Raw genomic sequence first — 15,596 nt, 5'->3', positions numbered from 1 at the left:
AAGAAGCTCTAGATATTTTAAGCAGTGAGAACCAAACCTTAACATCATAAAAGAATATTTTCTGGGTATTTAGTTCCAGTCTTAGTCTATCTCCCAATCTTTAGCAAAGTAATAGTAGGTACCTTAGGGATATGCAGCATTCAGCTTCTAAGCAACAGAAAATAAATAACACTGTTAAGTGTTTATATCCAATCTTGCCCCATTTAATTCTTAATAATTCATCCTGTTGCACACCTGTCTTGGTTGAAGTGCGATGCTAATGTTTCCTGGTTAGTCCAGAGGCTGATTGGCCCTTCTTAGCAGGGGAAAAATGGTACTAAGAGGTAATGACCAAATTATCTGAGCAGATTTGCTTATGTTGCCCTTAGAAGCTTGGTAAGAGAAGCTTAGTGAAACAATCTAGGGAAATTCCCTCACATATATGATAAATGTTTTGGCAGAATGAAATGGCCCCTATGTAATAGAATGCCTAAGGAAAGATACCATGAATCCAGGCCATACCCTCAGTTCACATGGTAAGTCAAGGACAAGAAAAAGTTAAACACATCTAGCTTATGGATAATGCTAGGTTGGCTACTCTGGTTAAACCCCAGCAGAGAAGGTTAAAGTAAAACTACAGATTTACATTGGACCACACATCATTAGGGTGGACCATCTAATGGTCCCTCTTAAGAGACAACTGAGATATTGACAAACCTCTTTAAAGTAAGCTTCAGGAGCATTAATTTTTTTAAGATTTTATTGTTTTAAAGATTTTATTTATTTATTCATGGGAGACACACAGAGAGAGACAGGCAGAGGGAGAAGCAGGCTCCATTCAGGGAGCCTGATGCAGAACTGGATCCCAGGACCCCAGGATTACGCCCTGGCCCGAAGGCAGGCACTAAACCGCTGAGCCACCCAGGGATCCCCAGATTTTATTTTTAAGTAATCTCTATACCCATTTGGGGGTTCAGACTCACAACCCCAAGATCATAACCTGAACTTAAATCAAGAGTCAGACACTTACCCAAGTGAGCCCCCCAGGCACCCCAGGAAAACCTTTTCTATTTTCTTGACCTCATCTTGCTGTTTTCATGGCTATTAATGTGGCCATAATTAACTATTTTATGTCTTTATTTCATAAGTTTCATTGCCAAAGAAAGGAAATTATAGATGAGAATATGCAAATACCTTTAACAGTTCCTTGGAGTTAATCACTGTGGGTTATATATGCCATCTAAAGTTTTTTATATACAGACACAGCATTTTTGTTGGGTGGGGAGAAAGTGAGCTCAAAAGGCATGTACTATTTATGACTTGCTATCCTGAACAACTGGCTAAAAAACAAACAAATAAACAAAAATAGCTTACTGTGGTTACAGCAAAGACTTCACAGCTGTTTGAAATATATCATAGATCAACTTGGGTTGGGTTCCTCAAAAGACCCCAGAGAATTGGGTAGGTCTAGAGTTTGTCAGGGAAGTTCTGAGACTGAAGCAAGAGGAAAAGAGGCATCTCTTCTCTTCTCTCTTCACATTTCCCTTCACCTCCTAGATTTCAAGAGCTGTGTCATAAAATTAAGCTCAGAACACAACTCTAGGATGATTATGTCTCCCTCAAAGTCCCAAACCATAGGTTAAGAGAATGACTGAAAAGGCAGGAGCCATCAGAAAGGCCAATTCTACTCTTAGGTTTCACCTATAAAACTCTTCCTACCTTATTGAACAGTAGCTTCCTTTAGCCTGTTTTGGTTTTAATGAACTAAACAGCATGATTCCAATTTAATTCTTCTTTGCACAGCCCAGGATCAATGTGTTTCAGATTTTCTTTGAGGCATAATGGAAAAGCTCCAGGAGAGCTGTGCAGGGAAACCATATCATGTTTAAGGATTCCCAGGGCTGGCTCTGCATGTATATCCACTGGAAGTAGTATAATAGGGTAATTAAGGGCATGGTCTCTCAGGTCAAGACTATTGAGCCTCCATTCTGGCTCTGCTGTTTACTAATTGTGTGACACAACCAGACATGTTACTTATCCTCCCTGTACCTGTTTCCTCATTTGAAAAATAACAGTGAAATCATAGATGGAGACAAACCATCAGAGACTCTTAACTCTAGGAAACAAACAGGGTTGTTGGAAGGGAGGTGGGTGGAGAATGGGGTAACTGGGTGACGGGCACTGAGGGGGGCACTTGACGGGATGAGCACTGGGTGTTATGCTATATGTTGGCAAATCGAACTCCAATAAAAAAAATAAATTTAATTAAAAAAACAAAGCTATAGTCATCAAGACAGTATGGTAACTGGCAAAAAAAAACAAAAAACAAAAAACAAAAAAACAGACACAGAGATCAACAGAACAGCGTAGAAAACCCAGAAATAAACCAACAACTATATGGTCAACTACTCTTCAACAAAGCAGGAAAGAATTTCCCCACTGGGAAAAAAAGTAGTCTCTTCAACAAATGGTGCTGGGAATACTGGACAGCAACATGCAAAAGAAAGACAAATGACCACTTTCTTACACCACACACAAAAATAAATTCAAAATGGATAAAAGACCTAAGTATGAGACAGGAAACTATTACAGTCCTAGAGGAGAGCACGGGCAGTAATTTCTCTGACGTAGGCTATAGCAACATTTTTCTAGATCTGTCTCCTGAGGTAAGGGAAACAAAAGCAAAAATAAACTATTGGGACATCATCAAAATAAAAAGCTTCGGCATAGAGAAGGAGACAATCAGCAAAACTGAAAGGCAGCCTATGGGATGGGAGAAGATATTTGCAAATGACATACTCAATAGAGATGTATCCAAAATATATGAAGATCTTATACAACTCAACACCCAAAAACAAATAATCCAGTTTAAAAATTGGCAGAAGACATGAATAGACACTTTCCCAAAGAAGGCATACGAATGGCCAACAGACACATGAAAAGATGCTCAATATCAGCATCAGGGAAATACAAATGATAATTAAAACGAGATGTCACCTCAGACCAGTCACAAGGGCTAAAACTAACAACACAGGAAACAACAGGTGTTGCTGAGGATGCAGAGAATAGGGAACTCTCTTGCGCTGTTGGTGTGAATGCAAACTGTTGCGACCACTCTGGAAAACAGTGTGAAGTTTCCTCAAAAAGTTAAAAATGGAAATACCCTATTCAGCAATTGCACTACTAGGTATTTACCCAAAGGCTACAAATATACTGATTCAAAGGGATATATGCATCCCTATGTTTATAGCAGTATTACTTATAATAGCCAAATTATGAATAAAGCCCACATATGTCCATCGAATAATAGATATACAATGGAGTACTACTCAGCAATAAAAAAGAATGAAACCTTGCCATTTTCAATCGTGTGGATGAAGCCAGACAGTATAATGCTAAGTGAAATAAGTCAGAGAAAGACAAATACCATATGATTTCATTCATATGTGGAATTGAAAAAACAAAACAGATGGACATGGGAGGAAAAAGAGAGGCAGATCAGGAAACAGACTTTAACTATAGAAAACAAACTGAGGATTACTGGAGGAGAGGTGGGTGGGGAATTGGATTAAACATCTGATAGGAATTAAGGAAGGCACTTGTGGTAAGCATGGGTGATAGAGTGAAGTGACGAATCACTAAATTCTACACCTGAAGCTAATATTACACAGTATGTTAACAAACTAGAATTTAAATAAAAATCTGAAAAAATAAAAATAACTGTGATTATATTAGAACTTGATTCAGATTATTCATGAGGTTAGAATGAGGTTTTGTACGTAATGTGCTTAGAACAGGGCCAGACAGATGGTGCACACTTGATAATTAAGTGTTAGCTATTAGTATTTCCTTACGTGCTCTCATGTGCCATTTTCCCTCACTCAGTGAGGGCCCTTCACTCAAATACCCGTTCTCTTTTCCTTCCTTCCTCTGTCTCATTCAAACTACTCCCTGGAAAGGAGTAGTCATCCATGTTTGTGCTCCAGTATACTAGCTGAGGGACATTTGCAATATCACAAGCCTTAACCTGGAGTGATGGAACTACAGTTTAGAGTTGTATGTGATGCTGACATTTGGACCATGTCTCCTACAATTCACTTTCAAAGCTGGCTGTTCCAGGCTTGAAGAGAGAAGGGCCTCATGTTTATGAATGATGATGTAAATCTGATGACTCCACACTATTTTTTTAAGATTTTACTTATTTATCCATGAAGGACAGAGAGAGAGAGAGAGAGAGAGAGAGAGAGAGAGGCAGAGACACAGGCAGAGGGAGAAGCAGGCTCCATGCAGAGAGCCCAACGCGGGACTCGATCCCGGGTCTCCAGGATCAGGCCCTGGGCCGAAGGCAGCGCTAAACCGCTGAGCCACCTGGGCTGCCCTCCACACTATTTTTTTTAAAAGATTTTATTTATTTATTCATGAGAGACACAGAGAGTCAGAGACATATGCAGAGGGAGAAGCAGGCTCCATGTAGGGAGCCCGATGTGGGACTCGATCCCAGGACTCCAGGATCACACCCTGAGCCAAAGGCAGACGCTCAACTGCTGAGCCACCCAGGCATCCTGCTCCACACTATTAAAATCTCAAAATTCATAGAGGGTATTCCCTGAGGACCAGATTTCACTACAGCCCACTCAAGTGAAGGGTGCTTATTCTTTCACAACCCTGTGTTCTTCTGCATATCAGGGTCTAGCGCTGGGGTCAGAAGCTTCTTTCTGTTCCTTAATGCTGCTGTTTCACCCTTATACTTCCAACAGCTTGTAACAGTCTGCTTTTTCATGAGAAATGGCACAGTTCATGCCATTTGGCTGTATCACATTCTAGTCTCCCTTATGTCTGTCATCTCCTGATATTCTAGGCACTAGCTCTTATTTGTTGAAGACTCAGGCACTAAGCTTATAAACTTTCCTCTCTACCCTTATTTCTGCTGTCAATGTGGGTGATTCTAGTATCTAGAGAGTACTAACTCTCCAATACTCTGGCTTTTGGTTTAGCTCTTTATTTTCAGTGCCCTTCTCCACCCTTCTCACATCTGCCCTACTCTTTCAATGTTATACCCTGGACCTTATCTTTATCTAAAACCATTCTTCCTGTAAAATTAATAAATCAGACCCATTTTCAGCCACCATCTCCCATCACTTCTGTTTATTTGCTTTTCTACTCCCCAAATACTTGTTTTTCAGACTAACTTCTGTTCTATGGAAACATATACTTTCTTAGGACCCACTTGCCTCCTCATGTTTTCATTTCTTTTCAATCCAACTTACAACCTGTCATTTCTGCCATTCTCTTAACAGCGATCTATATTGCTATGCCCTTTTGTCCTTTTGGCTCCTTTGAGGGGAATACCTGGATCCTGGATAAATGAGTTCCTGGGTGAAAACTTCAGTTCCTACCTGTAATCACTATGCCTGCCCATGGGGATCTGAGCACATCCAGTGAAAAATGATATAACCAGGCCTGTTGCTATCACTGTATATTTATGGTCACCAAGTTTGGCTGAGCCTTCCAGATCTTTCCAAGGCTCTTGCTATACCTCTCAAGTCTTACTTTTCTACTCCTTATGGTGATAATATCAAACTTTATTCTCCACTCCCAACCTCCCTTCTTTCCACCCCATCTTCTTATCAGGTATCAGCAGGTGAAACTACCTCTCATTACACTGGCAAGTAGAAGACAATAAACTGGTATATTTGCAGCTCTCTACCACATAATTCTCATACCCATCTGCATGTAGACCCAAATGTTCCCTTTGTTCCTTTTGTTAAATATAGCAGGTATCCTTCCTTTTACTTAAGGCTAATATTTGCATTTTTGCCTTTGATCTCATTCCCCATTTCTTCTTGGTAAGCTTGTTCTATTATTCCTCTTTCACTTATATGAGCAACAGCTCCCTCTCCCCTAGGGCATTCCCATCAGCCTTTAAATATTCTCGTTTCCCACATTGAAAAGATCCTTCTCCTTTCATCTCAAGTCAATGTGCCAAACATGTAATTTTTTAAATAAACAATATTGAGACATCTGGTAGCAACCTAGAAAATTACAAAGCTGTGTCCATACTTCCAATAGTAAATACCCAGAAATACCCCAAGTAAAATATTTAACTTTAAAAAGGAAAATAGAAAACTGATAGAAGAATATTTGGAAAAATTCTTTATAACTTGGGAGTATGAAAGCTCTTTCCAGCCATGACTCAACATATAAGTCATGTAAGGAAAGATTGATGCATTCAACTACATTGCAGTAAAAAAAATAAAAGTTCTACATGGCAAAAGCAAAACAAAACCTGAACACCATAAACAAAGTCATGAAACAAAAGAACTGGAAAAATGTCTGCAACTTATATCATAAACAAAAAACTAATATCCCTAATATATAAAGACCTTTTGGAAATTGAGAAGAAAAAGGCCAATGACCCCAAGGAAAAATGGATGAAGATATAAACAATAAGACTCTAAGAATTTACTTTAAAAGAAATACAAATTGTCTTAAAACCCATGAAAACATGTTCAAGCCTTTTTATCATAAGAGAAACACAAGATAAAAGTATGTAACAATATCAGTGATCACTCATCAGATTACAAAATTTCAAAGGAGTGATAGCATTTTTTGTTACTGGAACTAGGGGAAACAGCTACTCTCACCCTATGATGAAACCCAATAGAAGCCAATTTGATAATGTCCATTTAATCTAGAAATCCCACTTGTGGAATATCAGTTTGAAAATACACCTACACACATGGATTTTCATCTGTATAAGGTTATGCAATGCAGTATTGTGTAGCAGCAAAAGGAAGCAACCTGTGTCCCTCTATAGCTGTTAATCTGGGAAGATGTACAAGATCTATTGTTAAGTGAAAAAACATGCAAGCTAGTATGCTGTTTTTGTGTAAGACAAAGGGAAGGAGCATTAATTTACTTTAGTATTTGTTCTTATCCTCCTAAAGAAATAGTGCAGGAACAATTGCACCAAAAATCATAAGATACCTAGGAATAAACCTAACCAAAGATGTAAAAAAACTGTACTCTGAAAACTATTAAAAAAACACTGATGAAAGAGAAGACAATACAAAGAAATGGAAAGACATTTCATGCTCTTGGATTGAAATAACAAGGGATATTAAAATGTCTATGCTACCCAAAGCAATCTACACATTTGATGCAATCCCTATCAAAATACCAACAGCATTTTCCACAGAGCTAGAACAAATAATCCTAAAAGTTGCATAGAACCACAAAAAACCCTGAATAGCCAAAGCAACCTGGAAAAAAGCAAAACAAATCTAGAGGTATCACAATTCCAGACTTCAAGTTATATTACAAAGCTATAGTCATCAAGACAGTATGGTAACTGGCAAAAAAACAAAAAACAAAAAACAAAAAAACAGACACAGAGATCAACAGAACAGAGTAGAAAACCCAGAAATAAACCAACAACTATATGGTCAACTACTCTTCAACAAAGCAGGAAAGAATTTCCCCACTGGGAAAAAAAGTAGTCTCTTCAACAAATGGTGCTGGGAATACTGGACAGCAACATGCAAAAGAAAGACAAATGACCACTTTCTTACACCACACACAAAAATAAATTCAAAATGGATAAAAGACCTAAGTATGAGACAGGAAACTATTACAGTCCTAGAAGAGAGCACGGGCAGTAATTTCTCTGACATAGGCTATAGCAACATTTTTCTAGATCTGTCTCCTGAGGTAAGGGAAACAAAAGCAAAAATAAACTATTGGGACATCATCAAAATAAAAAGCTTCGGCATAGAGAAGGAGACAATCAGCAAAACTGAAAGGCAGCCTATGGGATGGGAGAAGATATTTGCAAATGACATACTCAATAGAGATGTATCCAAAATATATGAAGATCTTATACAACTCAACACCCAAAAACAAATAATCCAGTTTAAAAATTGGCAGAAGACATGAATAGACACTTTCCCAAAGAAGGCATACGAATGGCCAACAGACACATGAAAAGATGCTCAATATCAGCATCAGGGAAATACAAATGATAATTAAAACGAGATGTCACCTCAGACCAGTCACAAGGGCTAAAACTAACAACACAGGAAACAACAGGTGTTGCTGAGGATGCAGAGAATAGGGAACTCTCTTGCGCTGTTGGTGTGAATGCAAACTGTTGCGACCACTCTGGAAAACAGTGTGAAGTTTCCTCAAAAAGTTAAAAATGGAAATACCCTATTCAGCAATTGCACTACTAGACATTTGCCCCCTCAAAAAAATATTAATCCAAAGGATACATGCACCCCTATTTTTATAGCAGTATTATTTATAACTGCCAAATTACAGAATTAGCCCAAGTGTCCATTGGCTGATGATGGGTAAAGAAGATGTGGTGTGTAAATACATGTATATTTATTTATCGATTTATTTATAATTAACTCTAATATTATTATGTTATATATTTACAATGAAATATTACATTACAATGGAATACTACATTATGATGAAATATTACTTAGCCTTCAAAAAGAATGAAATTCTGTCATTTACAGTGACACGGATGGAGAGTATTATGCTAAGCAAAGTAAGTTGGAGAAAGACAAAAACCATATGATTTGATTCATATTGTGATTTATTTTTTTTGAAGATTTTATTTATTTGAGTGAGACAGAGTGAGTGAGAGTGAGCATGCCTGCATGCACGTGAGCAGGGAAGAGGAAGAGGGAGAAGCAGACTCATCACAGAGCAGGGAGCCTGATGGGGGACTCAGTCCTGGAACTCCAGGACCATGACCTGAGCCAAAGGCAGATGCTTAACCAACTGAGCCACCAAGGGATCCCTCATATGTACAATTTAAAAAACAAAACAAACAGACATGGGGAAAAAGTATAGCGAAAGGCGAAACAAGAAACAGACTTTTTATTTTTTTTAAAAGATTTTATTTATTTATTTATTCATGAGAGACACAGAGAGAGAGAGAGAGAGGCAGAGACATAGGCAGAAGGAGAACGAGGCTCCATGTAGGGAGCCTGATGTCGGACTCCAAGATCATGCCCTGGACCAAAGGCAGAAACTAAACTGCTGAGCCACGCAAGGATCCCCGAAACAGACTTAAAAAAAAAAAAGATTTTATTCATTCATTTATTTATTTAACAGAGAGAGAGAGAGAGAGAACACAAGCAAGGGAAGAGGCAGGCAGAAGGAGGGAGAAGCAGGCTCCCTGAGGAGCAAGGAACTGGATGTGGGGCTCAATTCCAGGACCCTGGGATCATGACCTGAGCTGAAGGTAAATGCTTAACCCACTGCCACCCAGGTGCCCCAAGAAACAGACTCTGAAGAATAGAGAGTAAACTGTTGGTCACAAGGGGGATGGGTTAAGTAAGTGATAGGGATTAAGGAGTATGCTTATTGTGATGAGCACCAGGTGTTGTAAGGAAGTGTTGCATCACTAAGTTCTAAATCTGAAACTAATATTACACTGTATGCTAACTAACTGGAATTTATATAAAAACTTAAAAAAAAAAGAATTAGTGAAGGATTCCAAAAACCTAATAGTTAGTGGTTACATATAGAGGACAAGGTAGGGGATGTGGTTATAAAGAATTAGATGGGGGGATCCCTGGGTGGCGCAGCAGTTTGGCGCCTGCCTTTGGCCCAGGGCACGATCCTGGAGACCCGGGATCGAGTCCCACATCGGGCTCCCGGTGCATGGAGCCTGCTTCTCTCTCTGCCTGTGTCTCTGCCTCTCTCTCTCTCTCTCTCTCTCTGTGACTATCATAAATAAATAAATAAAAATTTTTAAAAAAATAAAGAATTAGATGGGCATATGTGAAAATAAGATTTCTCAATGTATAATTTTAAAAAATCTTTGAACCAAATGAATGTAGCACTTATTCAAAAAATAACTAAATTAAAATTTTAAATATTTTGCCATCTGATCTAGGTAGCTGTTCCTAAGCTAACCTAGTTCTCTTTTCTCATTCAAAAATTTTTAGAGTTGTTTCATTGCTGTGTTTATTTCCTTAACTCTCACTCATCAGTCTAGTTTCTGCCCCCATAATAAAAACAAATTGCTCTTACCTATTGTCTCCAGTGACCTCCATATTGCTAAATATGATAAACATTGTTCAGTCTTTCTCTTACATAATCTCTTCCCAACATTTGACAAACTACTTCCCTTCCAGGGATGCCTGAGCGGCTCAGTGGTTGAGCCCCTGCTTTTGGCTCAGGTCGTGATACCAGCGTCCTGGGATCAAGTCCCACATCAGGCTTCCCCTCTGCCTATGTCTCTGCCTCTCTCTCTGTGTCTCCCATGAATAAATAAGTTAGAAAAAAACCCAAACTACCTCCCTTCTAACACATCCTCTTCCTTTGACTTTAATGTCTCCATACAGCCCTAGTTTTCCTCCCATCTCTCTGAATGCCCTTACCTCTCCTCTCCTTCTGCCTCCCCTTTTTTTCCCTCCTTTACCCAAATGTTATATATTGGATTTCCTCAAAACTTCCTTGTAAACCTCTTCCATATCTCTAAGAACTTCGCTCAGAACTACAGACTCAGTTGATAATTGTGTTCTCCACAGTCCTATTTCCAAACCCCTTCGGAACTGAGGCGTTCTGTTCCTGGCAACTCCCTCTGGGCAAGGGGAATGTCTAGAGGCAGACTCATCTGTTGACCTCACTGCCAAAATTTCTGGAAGCTGTAGAAGGGAAGTCTGGAGGGAGCACCATAGCATCCACTGTGGATATATGTATTGTGAAGATTATCTCCCAGTATGTGATTTGCCTTTTCATTTTCTTTTCACTGCCTTAAGAAATGATTTTATGAAGTAAAATTGATTTTTCTTTTAAGTTAAATTCTTTTTTCAGCAAAGATTCTACCTCTTTTCTATTGTGAAAAGTACTGCTATGAACATGAGTGTGCAAATATCTCTTTGAAACCCTGCTTTCAATTTTTATGGATATATACCCAGAAGTGGGATTGCTGGATCATATAGTAGTTCTATTTTAAATTTTTTGAGGAACTCCCTATTGTTTTCCATAGTGAACTATTTTATAATCCCACCAACTGTGTGGATTCCAATTTCCCCATATCCTCTCCAACTCTGGTTATTTTCTGTTATTTTTTTTTTATAGCAGCCATCCTACTGGGTATGAGGTTATTTAGTGCTTTCTATGTCTTCTTTAAGAAATATTTGTATATTCCAAGGTTGAAAATATATGCTTCCACACTTAAAATTTTGGCCTTTACATTTAAGTCTATGATACATCTCAAATTAATTTTAGTGTGTGGTATGGGGTATAGGTCAAGGCTCATTCTTTTCAGTTGGATATCCAGTTATTCTGACACTATTTGTTAAAAAGAAAACTTTCCATTCTACATTGAATTTTTTGGCACCTTGGTGAGTTTCTTTCAATGCTGGTTTTAAGAAGAATCCCAACTTCAGACGTGTCAAGCTGTGGAGAAACAAGTATATCTTAGAACTGAGAAAATAGGAGCTTCTTTCCGATTCCTGCAGCACCTCGCAGTTTATGTGGGTCACGCACAGTGAGTGGCATTAGAGCTTTGGATTCAGACAAATCTGGATTCAGACCCAAGTCTATATGGCCTTGAATAATTTACCTAACCTATTTTGCCTCTGTCCCTTATATACACAGTGAGGATTCAATGTTATAACAAGAAATTAAACTATGCAAAATGCCTGGTGTTGCCATTTGATAAGTATCCTTTTCCTCTCATTTTTTCATTTTTCCAGTAAATACTTGTTATCTTCATTGGACTCAGTGGTTTGGAATGTGGAAGAAATTTCTGTTTAAATTCCTTTGTAGTTTTTCAAAAAGACTTACAAGTTGATTTCAAGTTTCTTCGCCCTTAGCAAGGTATGTACCATCTAGTACTAATCTTGTTTTTCTCTGATTCTCTTTTTGCAAATTCTTGAGAGAGTGGTTTGGAAATTATTTGGGAATTTTATCATGTTAAGGAGATATTTAGTAATAATATTACGAGATCATCAGAGATCAGGAATCCTTCAGTTTCAGCTAAAGTAGAGCTTCCCAACTTTAAGGGGCACACAATTCGCCTGAGAATCTTATTATGCTCCATATTCTGATTCAAGAGATCTGAAGTGGAGTCTGGTATTCTGCATTTTTAACAGGATCCCAGGACATGCCAAAGCTTCTGGTGTACAGACCACATTTTCAGTAAGTAGGGGCTAGAGGCTTTAGTTCTCTAGGGGAAAACAATTGAAACCCTGAAGTTCATGAATAAATAATGTTTCCCCTGGCTGAAGGTGCTTTGTTTACATTGAATTTTTACCTTACACCTGCAAGCATTTTAAAAAATATTTTATTTATTTATTCATAAGAGACACACAGAGAGAGGCAGAGACAGGCAGAGGAGAAACAGGCTCCCTGTGGGGAGCCTGATGCAGGACAGGATCTCAGGACCCCAGGATCACGACCTAAGCCAAAAGCAGATGCTCAACCACTGAGCCATCCAGGTGCCCCTGCAAGTATTTGTATAAGGTGAAGCATAAGTAGCCTGAGCACAAATATTTTCTGTCTTAGGAACTCCGAATTTAAATCAGACAATGTAGTTTCATACCTCAGCTTCCCCACTCTCAATCCATTGTGACCTTTGGCAAGTTGCTAAACCTCTCCCAATCCTCTCACAGGTTAGTTTTAAAGATCAAATGAAACTATACAAATACACTTGGCCCAGCTTCTGACTTGTATGTAGCATTTATTAAGTATTTCTTAAATATCAATTTTCTTAGCAACTCTTGCCAGATTAATTCACTAAGTGAAAATAGAGTGCTAGCTAGATCCAGATGTAGGTTCAAGTCCTTACTATGCCTCCTACGTAGTGGTATAGTCATTAGACACTTGGGAACCCAATGTCACTTAGGCATCAAATAAGACTTGATTGGATGTTGTCTTACAGGCCCAAGAGTTCTCATACTCTAATGATCCATGTGGTTCTCAAGTACCACTTCTCTATAAGGTAGAGGCATGAAACATGAAAAGAAACTGTCTCTTCAGTCAGTTGGCTGAACTGACATAGCAAGCCAGGAAATGGGGAAGAAAGACAAAGAGAGAAAAAAGAAGGATCCTGAAGTAGTGCTGGGTTCTCTCAGCTCATGACAGCTTTCAACAGTGAGACCTAGCTCAGGAGGCATGCCCTCCAGAGACGCCTTATCTATTCCAATGATGTTTACACCCCTTACCTACCACATACCATTAGGCCATAGGAGTGTAGGAGGGCAGAGAGGTACCTGCAATCTGACAAGTCAGGCATTGAGGTTTGCTCAGAATCCTGCCACCTGTTTCCCCAGGCACACAAAAATAACGTCAAAAATGGCCTTACAATTTCAAGTTGTACTACAAAGCTGTGATCATCAAGACAGTGTGGTACTGGCACAAAAACAGACACATAGATCAATGGAACAGAATAGAGAATCCAGAAATCGGCACTCAGCTCTATGGTCAACTAATATTCAACGAAGCAGGAAACATTATCCACTGGAAAAAGGAGAGTCTCCTCAAAAAATGGTGCTGAGAAAATTGGACAGCCACGTGCAAAAGAATGAAACTAGACCATTCTCTTACACCATACACAAAGGTAAACTCAAAATGGATGAAAGATCTATATGTGAGACAAGAATCCACCAAAATCCTGGAGGAGAACACAGGCAACACCCTTTTTGAACTTGGCCACAGCAACTTCTTGCAAGACACGTCTCTACAGGCAAGGGAAACAAAAGCAAAAATGAACTACTGGGAATTAATCAAGATAAAAAGCTTCCACACAGCAAAAGAAACAGTCAACAAAACTAAAAGACAACCTACAGAATGGGAGAAGATATTTGCAAATGACATATCAGATAAAAGGCTAGTATCCAAGATCTATAAAGAACTTAATAAACTCAGCAGCAAAGAAACAAACAATCCAATCATGAATTGGGCAAAAGACATGAACAGAAATTTCGCTAAAGAAGACATACACATGGCCAAGAAGCATGAGAAAATGCTCCGCATCACTGGCCATCAGGGAAATACAAATCAAAACCACAATGAGATACCACCTCACACCAGTGGGAATGGGGAAAATTAACAAGACAGAAAACAACAAATGTTGGAGAGGATGTGGAGAAAGGGGAACCCTCTTGCACTGTTGGTTGGAATGTGAACTGGTACAGCCACTCTGGAAAACTATGTGGAGGTTCCTCAGAGTTAAAAATAGAGCTACCCTACGACCCAGCAATTGCATTACTGGGGATTTACCACAAAGATAAAGATGCAGTGAAAAACTGAGACACCTGCACCCCAATGTTTATAGCAGCAATGTCCACAATAGCTAAACTGTGGAAGGAGCCTCATTTATCGAAATGAATGATAAACAAGATGTGGTCTATATATACAATGGAATATTATTCAGCCATTAGAAACGACGAATACCCGCCATGTACTTCGACGTGGATAGAACTGGAGAGTATTATGCTGAGTGAAATAAGTCATTCGGAGAAGAACAAACATTATATGGTTTCATTCATTCAGGGAATATAAAAAATAGCGAAAGGGATTAAAGGGGAAAGGAGAGAAAATGAGTGGGAAATATCAGTGAGGGAGACAGAGCATGAGAGACTCCTACTCTGGGAAATGAACAAGGGGTAGTGGAAGGGGAGGTGGGCAGGAGGATGGGGTGACTGGGTGACGGGCACTGAGGGGGCACTTGACAGGATGAGCACTAGGTGTTATGCTATATGTTGGCAAATCGAACTCCAATAAAAAACATACAAAAAAATAGAAAAACAAAAATAGACTTACAAATCTCCAACACAAAACTATGAACTTTAAGAATAAAGAAACTCAAGCAATGTTGATAAAACTAAAGGGTAAGATAGAGCTCTCAACTGCATTTCAAGTTCAGTATATTTTGCATGTACAAGAAGACTTCTGAGGATACTAAGTTTTACAATAGAGCCCATAACTCCAGTCTATTCAGACCAAGAAATTCACATAACCCAGGAATGAGGATATTCCAAAAAATGCATAGGAATGTCTTGCTAATGAGAAAAAAATCTATACTGAAAAATAACCAATGAAAGATAACACAGGATTTACACCAGGCTACTCGTTTAGGCAAAGGTACTTTAGAACATTCAAATAAAAATATATTTGATGGAGTAAATTTAACAACTACAGTAATACAAGTCTGCCTATCCAAATTGTTTGTGCACAAGTAAATCCAAAAGGCACGGTCTGTACACTCCACCCCATCCCTACTTTTAAAACCAGTCCAAAGGTGTGGTTCTTATCCAGGAGAGGACTGGCAGCTTGATTTCACACAAATGCCTCCTTGCAAAAGCTACAAGTTCCTACTAGTGTTTATTGATACTTTCACTGGTTGGATTGAGGCCTTTCCATGTAAGACTGAAAGAGCCAGAGAAGTAACCAAAGCTTTGTTGTGAGAAATCATTCCTTCAAAGTGAAAATGGTCCTTCTTTTACTGCACAAATAACACAGCAAATAGAACAAGCTTTAAAAAATGTAATATTTTTTACATTCAGCCTGGCATCCACAATCCTCTGAAAAAGCAGAAAAAGCAGACCATACTTTAAAAAGGCACCTCACTACACTTAGGACTG

The 15,596-nt window shown here is 38.8% G+C and overlaps 1 protein-coding gene across 9 annotated transcripts in view; it reads left to right on the top strand.

Moving 5' to 3' along the window:
* LOC112667656 (glyceraldehyde-3-phosphate dehydrogenase-like) overlaps nt 1–15,596 on the top strand; it is an 88,209-nt gene that overhangs the window by 46,584 nt on the left and 26,029 nt on the right. For 8 of the 9 annotated variants that reach the window (XR_007404707.1, XR_003141217.3, XR_007404705.1 and 5 more), the window contains exon 2: nt 11,706–11,829. The gene's annotated coding sequence lies outside the window, so the exon portion shown is untranslated. Of the gene's footprint in view, nt 1–10,697; nt 10,723–11,705; nt 11,830–15,596 lie in introns of those variants that run through there. The other variant, XM_049099093.1, reaches the window with a different exon arrangement.

This window comes from Canis lupus, chromosome 21 (genome assembly GCF_003254725.2).
Source record: "Canis lupus dingo isolate Sandy chromosome 21, ASM325472v2, whole genome shotgun sequence".
Lineage (NCBI taxonomy): Eukaryota > Metazoa > Chordata > Mammalia > Carnivora > Canidae > Canis > Canis lupus.
The sequence above is the reverse complement of the archived record's forward strand: the minus strand, read 5'-3'. Positions and strand labels throughout refer to the sequence as shown.